Here is an 8489-nt window from a genome sequence, read left to right as displayed (position 1 = left end):
TAAGTATATGATAAACTGTCAATGTTATATGTCTTAATGCTGTAAAAGTGAAGATCTAATTGATAAACAGTGGAAGTAGGGAGCAGAGAAGGGGGGACGCTTGGGATGCAATACTCTCATGTGGAAGGCAATGGGTCTTCATGGGTTTGGATTCAGACTGCCTAGTCCCTCTGCTACCTTAGTGGCCTTGTGACCTTAAGCAAGGCATCCCCTACCCTCTCTGTTTTACTTTTCTTATTTGTAAATTAGTAATGATACCTCATAGGGCTGCTATAAGGATTAAATAAGATAATTCATGCGATACACTTAGAACAGTGTCTGGCACAGAGTAAATATCCAGTAGATTTTGGGCATTGCTATCTTACAAATTTGAGCATAAAGAGACAATGTCTGAAGTTGATAGAATCAGAAACCAAGGTTTATGTGTATTGCATAAAAATATAAAGATAACAGAGGAACTAAAAATAATAAAACTTGGAGGAGGAGGAGAAAATGGGGAAAGTAGAAATGAACCAAATCTTCAAATTTCAAACCAGGGAGTCAAAAGACCTTATTTTAAGATATAGTGGCCCCAAATATTATTTGGAATTAGGGAAATAACCATCAATAATTAAAAGAGAAAAGCTTACAAATGATTGCTTCTGGGAAGTGTGACTGGAAGTAGGAAGGAGTAGAAAGAGGTTCTGTTGCTTTTCACTGTAATTTTTCTAGTATTTGATTTTTTACTGGCCATATATTATTGTGATTTTTATAAGACATAAACATGCATACCCATATGCGTATTTGCATTTACATGGACACAAGATGCTTCAAACAAGGGCAAGAGTTGTTTCACTCCCTGGTAGCATCTAACATGGCACTTTGCCAAAATGTATATATGATAAACATCTGTTAAACAAACAATGCTGCCTCACTCACTGCTACCTTCCAAGACAATAAGACTGCCTTATTGTTAGCAGAGTAGCTGAGCTGAAAGTTATTGAACTTATGCTAAATATATCAAACCCATGTGTCTTTATTTCTAATTTTCCTTTAGATTAGGAAACAGGTGCTTCCTTCTTCACTAAACTTAACACTCAAGAAAACCACTCCAATGAACCACTTCAAGGGAAGTGAATGTCCATTGAAAATGACGTTTTTGGGGCGCCTGGGTGGCGCAGTCGGTTAAGCGTCCGACTTCAGCCAGGTCACGATCTCGCGGTCCGTGAGTTCGAGCCCCGCGTCGGGCTCTGGGCTGATGGCTCAGAGCCTGGAGCCTGTTTCCGATTCTGTGTCTCCCTCTCTCTCTGCCCCTCCCCCGTTCATGCTCTGTCTCTCTCTGTCCCAAAAATAAATAAACATTGAAAAAAAAAAATTAAAAAAAAAAAAAAAGAAAATGACGTTTTTCTCAGTACAGAAGAAACGATAGTGGGAAAGGCTCATATTTACTTTCCTTCTCTTTGTATCCAGCAGGTTGGTATAAATTGCACAGAAATATTCTATCACATAATAAACAGAAATCATATTTCAGCTGTGGTAGAAGAGTCTAAGGTTATTTTTCACAACATAAAATGCTTTTCACAAAATAAAATTTTAAACCAAATTTTAGAGATAAATCAATTATAATTTTTTTTTTTCAACGTTTATTTATTTTTGGGACAGAGAGAGACAGAGCATGAACGGGGGAGGAGCAGAGAGAGAGGGAGACACAGAATCGGAAACAGGCTCCAGGCTCTGAGCCATCAGCCCAGAGCCTGATGCGGGGCTCGAACTCACGGACCGCGAGATCGCGACCTGGCTGAAGTCGGACGCTTAACCGACTGCGCCACCCAGGCGCCCCAGAGATAAATCAATTATAAATGAGACTTGTGTAAACCCTTGGAGGCATACAATGCTTTGAAAAGGAATTCTCCCTTTCAGTCAACTCTACTATGCCCAATAGTTTGGATTTGGATTTCTTGAAGATGCAAATTCAAACATAATTCCCTTAGAATATTGGAAAGATTTGATAGGTTGAACAAGGGAACAATATGAGGTTTTTTTTAAGTGACTTAGATATAGGTTAAAACTATAAAATTATCTTCTTAGAAATTTGTAGAATTGCATGTATTCAGTAGGAAACTTCTTGATAGATATATGCAAATCTAAGCTTGTAATCTGAAAGACACTTGGGAATTGAGCAGAGAGCTAAAAACATTAAGAACAAATGTGCAAGAGACAAACATATAAGCATGTCACACAGTGCCAAGGACCAAGACAGAGGTAGATAGACAATATCAGAGAACCAAAAGGATTTTGCCCCATTCCTCCCAGATGCCTACCTCCCGAACTGATCCTAGAAAAGATCCAGAAAAAATAAAGGAGGTTGAAAATGAAGGGGGGAGGGGGAGGTGCACGGAGCTGTTCCGTATCTCAACCCTCATTGACTAGTGTCCATTTGATAAACCTGGTTGCACAATAAAGAAAAAAAGGAGGAAAGGGGGGAGAAAACTGAAATATCTTTTCTTTGGCTAATTTTTTTAATGACAAAAAAATACTTTGGAGCTAAAAATAAAAAAATCCCTCTGGGGAAAAAAAAGAACAAATCCTGGATTAAAGCTGGTATTTTATTTTAGTTTACCTTCTGTGCTCTCTTTCTAGACATTTCTAAGGTTTTTTAGTCAATAATTAACAGGTGTGAATAATACTACCGGCTCTATGAGGATCTGGTCCCTGACAGGACACTGACTTCTTTCCCCTTCAATTGATATGTGACCTCTTTGATCCTCCTTGTATCTTCTATATGAGTGGAATGCTTATCCAAATAATGGGAAAGGCTTCTGAATATTTAAAAAAATTTCTTTCAATGTTTATTTATTTTTGAGAGAGAGAGAGAGACAGACAGACACAGAATCTGAAGCAGGCTCCAAACTGTCAGCACGGAGCACGATGCGGGGCTCGAACTCAAGAACTGAGAGATCATGTCCTGAGCCAAAGTCGGACATTTAACTGACTGAGCCACCCAGGTGCCCCTCTGAATATTCTTATAAACAGAGGAAAAGCACTCAAGGTCTGCATCTCGTTGAAAATTTTCTATTTAAAAAATGTGATTAGGGACGCCTGGGTGGCTCAGTGAGTTAAGCATCCGACTTTGGCTCAGGTCATGATCTCGGGGTCCCTGGGTTCGAGCTCCACATGGGGCTCTGTGCTGACAGCTCAGCGCCTGGAGCCTACTTTAGATGCTGTGTCTCCCTCTCTCTCTGCCCTTCCCCCACTGACACTCTGTCTCTTAAAAAATGAATAAATGTTAAAAAAAGTAAAAAATAAAATAAAATAAATTAAAAAAAATAAAAATGTGATTAACTTTAAAGCACCAACCTGTACGGGTTTAGACGGGAGTCTAACTAGTCAATTTCTAATATTCCCACTGATACAATGAAGGCTAAATACCTCCAAAGCATAGTTATCCAAGTATCCAAATTTGATTTATTGGAATCGTATGAGTTTTGACCCCTAGTCCTCAACTTAACATATCAGAAATCCAAATATATATATACATCTGATTATCTTAAGTCGAGTTAGTGCATTAGTCTAATTGCTTTTTGGCTTGTGTTAATTTACCACGAGAAGTATGTCTGCATAAAGGGTCAGTGCTATGACAAATGATTTTCTGCAGTTACATGTGTCACCACTAGATGAGGCTACCACTGCTTTTGCTCTCTTGTCTTGAGAGAAATCATTGGCTACTAGATGACAATGAGGTGGAATTTTAAATCCTAGGGTTACTCTAAGTTTCCTTGCTTTGAGGAAAAGGTGACCCATCTATTTTGATAATTTCAATAAAATTCAGAGAGCTAAGTGTTAAAGTACTCATAAATGCCCTTAAAACTATAATCCATGACTTCTTTAGTTGGTAACTGTTTATTTTTAAAACATACCTATCATTGCCTGCTGCGCACTGACTTTTGTACCAGTTGTTGGCTTGAGGGAGGTACAAACATAGGACATCCATGGAAAGAAAAGCCTCTATTTCTTCTAAGATAAAAATTGGGAAGTAGCTTACTAAACACATTTTTACAAGTATAACCATGAATCCCCCCATTTTTACATAGTTTATAGATTTATTAGTGGGTAACAGGTAGATCCAGGATTTCCACAGATGAGAGTCACAGGAACAACAATCTAGCAGGAGGAAGGAGGTGGGGGTGGGGCTTGTTAGTAGCTACATTTTTATATAAAGAACATGACCAGGTGATTCTTTGGATTGTTCAAGGAGAAGGGAGTGGTGAGTGTTGGGTTAGAGAAGACTAACCATGAGCAGAGTTATAACTTCTGACCATCAACTTTGTGCAGCTACTGTAAGGGGATCAGATATCTTAGCTGGATTGAAACAGTTCTGGTAAATGAGGAAGGTGTCCAGGCAAAAGCTCTAGTAAGACCCTTTCTGAAGCTTAAGGAAGTCAATGGGGGAGGGGGTGGGGGGGGAAACTAGGGTAGATGAGAGGGTCCTCTAATTGCAATAATGGTACACGATGTAACTGGACCAGTGCTCACAGTGAAGACAACTGTAAACACTGACAAAATACAAAAACATCCTCTTTAAAGCCTCAAAGACTAAGAGTTACCGAACCAAGATTCTAGAGGGGATGGAAATCCAAGAGGCATTTAAGGATTCTTTTTCACCAGAGGCATTTACAGGTTTGGAAAAAAAGAAACTGAGAGGCTGAGCTAAGATTTTGACAGCCTCACAGGACCAAGGGAGGCAAAATCTGAGTCCAAGATCTGCTGAGCATAATGAGAAAGAGAAAAGCAGTCCCTGCTATCCTGGTACTCAAAGCCAGGACTGGGTGTTGACCTGTTAAACACAAACAATTTCACAGACCATCATCAGACATACCCACTCCATGCCTATGATGGTTGAAGACCAAAAAAGGCTAACTTCATAATCACGTTTGAACACAGGCAAAACATAAACATTGTCACCACAAAAATTACCAAACACCTCCATACCCTGACCAATAGGAGTGACTGCTGTTTCTTTACAAATTACAGCCTTAGCCTTGATCTAATCTCCCCTCCTTGTTAAGATACCCAGTTACAGAATTACCACCGCCCTTGAGATCATCTAAACCAAACAGAGCCCGGCTTCATTAAGCCTTCCTCAATCACCTGATACATCCTTTAATAGGTCCTTACCAACATTTTCCTTCTGAGACGCCTATGTTTCTCCATGGTGGGTGGGTGTTCCCCCTCGCTGCAATGAGTAAAAACTCAGCTTATTTAAAAAATCACTACTCACCTTTTTACCTAGTTGGGCAGTGGCTATTTTTATCACTGTAATATTCTTGAGCTTTGTGCTAGGACCCAGTTAACTTACTTGAAAACAATTTGATCCTTTTGGATCTTTGAAGATTTATGAGACAGGCCTGAAGCCATGCTTTATGCACAGCTTATTGCTCCTTCCTATTGAGGCAAGGCCCCTCTGGGTGTTCTATTTGTTGGCTTGTTGATCTTGAGGTTTTCCAATCGGACTGATGGATGCAGGCACTGTTTTCTGCCTTTGTGTGGGAGTCAGGTACCATTACCTCTAATCCTTTCCAGTGGTTCCATCTCTGACTTATGTTTTTTCTGCATGTGCATGTGCTGATTGGTGATCAGCTGAATATTCAAGGAGAACCTTCAGCAGATCTCTGAAGCACCTTCTCTCTCTCTCTCTTCGCATGTGTGTGTAGCTCTGTCCTCTCAGTATTTTTCCTATGAACTGGAGTTTCCTTGCTTTCCCATATTCTCAGCTGCATATCCTCAAGATAAAACATTGGCTGGGCTTTGCCCTGGGGCAGGGGGTGTTTCTCCCTCCATGCACAGCTGTGTGGAATCCCACAGGGCAGTAAACTGGGACAATCGCAGTGCTGACCTCATTTGTTTCCTTCTCTTCTGGGATTGACCACTGCCTCCAGTTACCGGATACTCTTTGCCTTGCAAACTGTGTTTAAGTGAGAGGATAAATCCCAGTCCTTACTCTATCTTGGCCAGAGTGGAAGTTCTTGTAGACATTTAAGCTAAATCTTTAAATAATAGGAAGCCAAGAGATATGTTTTGTTTCAATCAGTTGGTTTTATCATTTGGAAGCATTAAAATTTCCTTTAAAATAAAGTATTTAAGAATATCAGAACCACTCTGGTTATTTGCAACCATTTTCCTGTTTGAAAATGTGTCATCAGTTTTTTAGACAATATTTATTTAGAAAACAACAGAAACACCACCATTTTTCATTTGGCAATTAAATAAAAAATGTTTATGTGGTACAATTTCAGTTGTCTGCCAGCTTTGCTTCATATTCTGTTCTGCTTTAACAATGTAAGATTTTTAGTGTTGCATTCCTCTGTTTTTGTTTTTAATAAATGTTGTGGAAGGCATAGTAAAGATACCAGCTTTTGAAAAACCATCTTCCTGTTAGTTATGGATTCAAAATTATGACATTAGCTGTTCTCCTTCTCTGCTGAAACTGAATGAGCTTAAAGAAGCCACAGAATGTGTTTACTGGCTGAATATCATCTCCCCACCCTCACCTCTCCCCACCCCTTCCATATTGTGCATAGGTCCTGGGTCTCTGTAGTATCAGAAACTTTCTTTCTTTTTTTTTTTTTTTTAATTAAAACTGTCAAAAGCATATTACAGACTCTTCTCTTTATTAGAAAATAAACAGGGACATAACAATAATTCTGTGAAGAGCTTTCAGCGGGTTTTTAGAGATCCTTTGGAAAAGAGATGCAAGGCAGAAAAGAGGAAGTAGTTTTCAAAACTGTAAGTTGGCCGGGTGTTCAGAGTGATAGCATCAAGCAGAGACAAAGGTACCTATCTATGTCAAGGGGAGGAGATTCAACAGCCACACTAGCCAAATGGGAGAAGGAGTTTCAGTAACATGTCCTCTGTCAGGAGGCTATATGTCAGTCTGTTTATCCTGAAATCTCACCACCTGCAACACAGGCAGCATTTGGAAATAATTTTTAAGGCATCTGAGTGCCTGAAAGAATGTCCAACTGGCTTTATTTGCTCATTTTTCAGCTTGCAGCATGTTACAAAGAACAACCTTAACACAGGTCTAGGGTGGTGGAGGTTGGGGATAGCTGAAGGTAGCCATAGGAAGTAAATACGAATTTGATAATAATGGAGGAACTGAAATAAACTTTGTAGAGTACTCACAGGAATTGAAAAAGATATGGCAACACGGGGTTATTTATTACATCTCTTTTGCCTTGAGGGCAGCATTTTTTTAATGTTTATTTATTTTTGAGAGAGAAAATGCTCGGACAGGGGGTAGGGGAGAGGCAGAGAGCTAGAGGGGGACAGAGAATCTGAAGCAGATTCTGTGCTGACAGCAGAGAACCTGGAGCAGGGCTCAAACTCACAAACCGTGAGATCATGACTGAGCCAAATTAGGATGTTTAACCGACTGAACCACCCAGGTGCCCCTTGAGGACAGCATTTTATCACAACACAGCATAATCACTGATTATTACTTTAAACATGACATGCATGTAAACAATTTTAAAGTTTATAAAACATTTAGAAGCTTTTTCACATGTTATCTCAAACTGATTCTGACAATGACAATAATCCTCTGTAACAATCATGGAAAGCATTATTGTCTCTAACTTGGAAATAAGGAAGTGACTTAGTTTAAGAAGGTGACATGTTCAATTCTCTTGATTCTAGGTCCAGTTTATAGCAAAAAAAAACTTGAGTAATTAAAGTTTAAATCTGTCGAGAACACTCGAAGGGGATGGAAACATCAATAACATGCTTGATAAATTTTCCATTAAAAATTAGCAAGGGGCGCCTGGGTGGCGCAGTCGGTTAAGCGTCCGACTTCAGCCAGGTCACAATCTCACGGTCCGTGAGTTCGAGCCCCGCGTCAGGCTCTGGGCTGATGGCTCGGAGCCTGGAGCCTGTTTCCGATTCTGTGTCTCCCTCTCTCTCTGCCCCTCCGCCGTTCATGCTCTGTCTCTCTCTGTCCCAAAAATAAATAAAAAACGTTGAAAAAAAAAAATTTAAAAAAAAAAAAAAAAAAAAAAAAAAAAAAAAATTAGCAAAAATCTTTGAACATTTTGACATGTATGCTTCAACTCTTGGGAAAGTTACTTTTAACTCATCATTCTCTCTTTGGTGAGGGCCTATGAGGTAATAACACCCTGTGCCAGAAAAAGGTAGAGGTGTGGTGTTTGGTCCCTACCATTCAGGAAATGATCATTTAAGGAAGAATAGGAAGCACAAACCTGTTAGCAGAAGGTAAGGTGGACTAGCACTAACTAAACAAGTCCTTACAGTTAGTTAGGGACTGGAAGGGAGCATGTGTCACTTCCAAGGTGGCATTTGCCTTGTAATAAGTAGGTTTACACAGAGGACACTGAGAGAGATGTATTGCACATAGAGTGCATCTTTAATAAGAGGAGGAAATGCTGGGCACATTCATAAATGCAAAGTTCCCTTGCCTGCCTGAAGCATGGAGTGAATACAGGGCAATCTGAAAA

The sequence above is a fragment of the Puma concolor genome, chromosome A1, assembly GCF_028749965.1.
Source record: "Puma concolor isolate L17-30 chromosome A1, mPumCon1.1.hap2, whole genome shotgun sequence".
In the NCBI taxonomy this organism is placed as follows: Eukaryota; Metazoa; Chordata; class Mammalia; order Carnivora; family Felidae; genus Puma; species Puma concolor.
The sequence above is the reverse complement of the archived record's forward strand: the minus strand, read 5'-3'. Positions refer to the sequence as shown.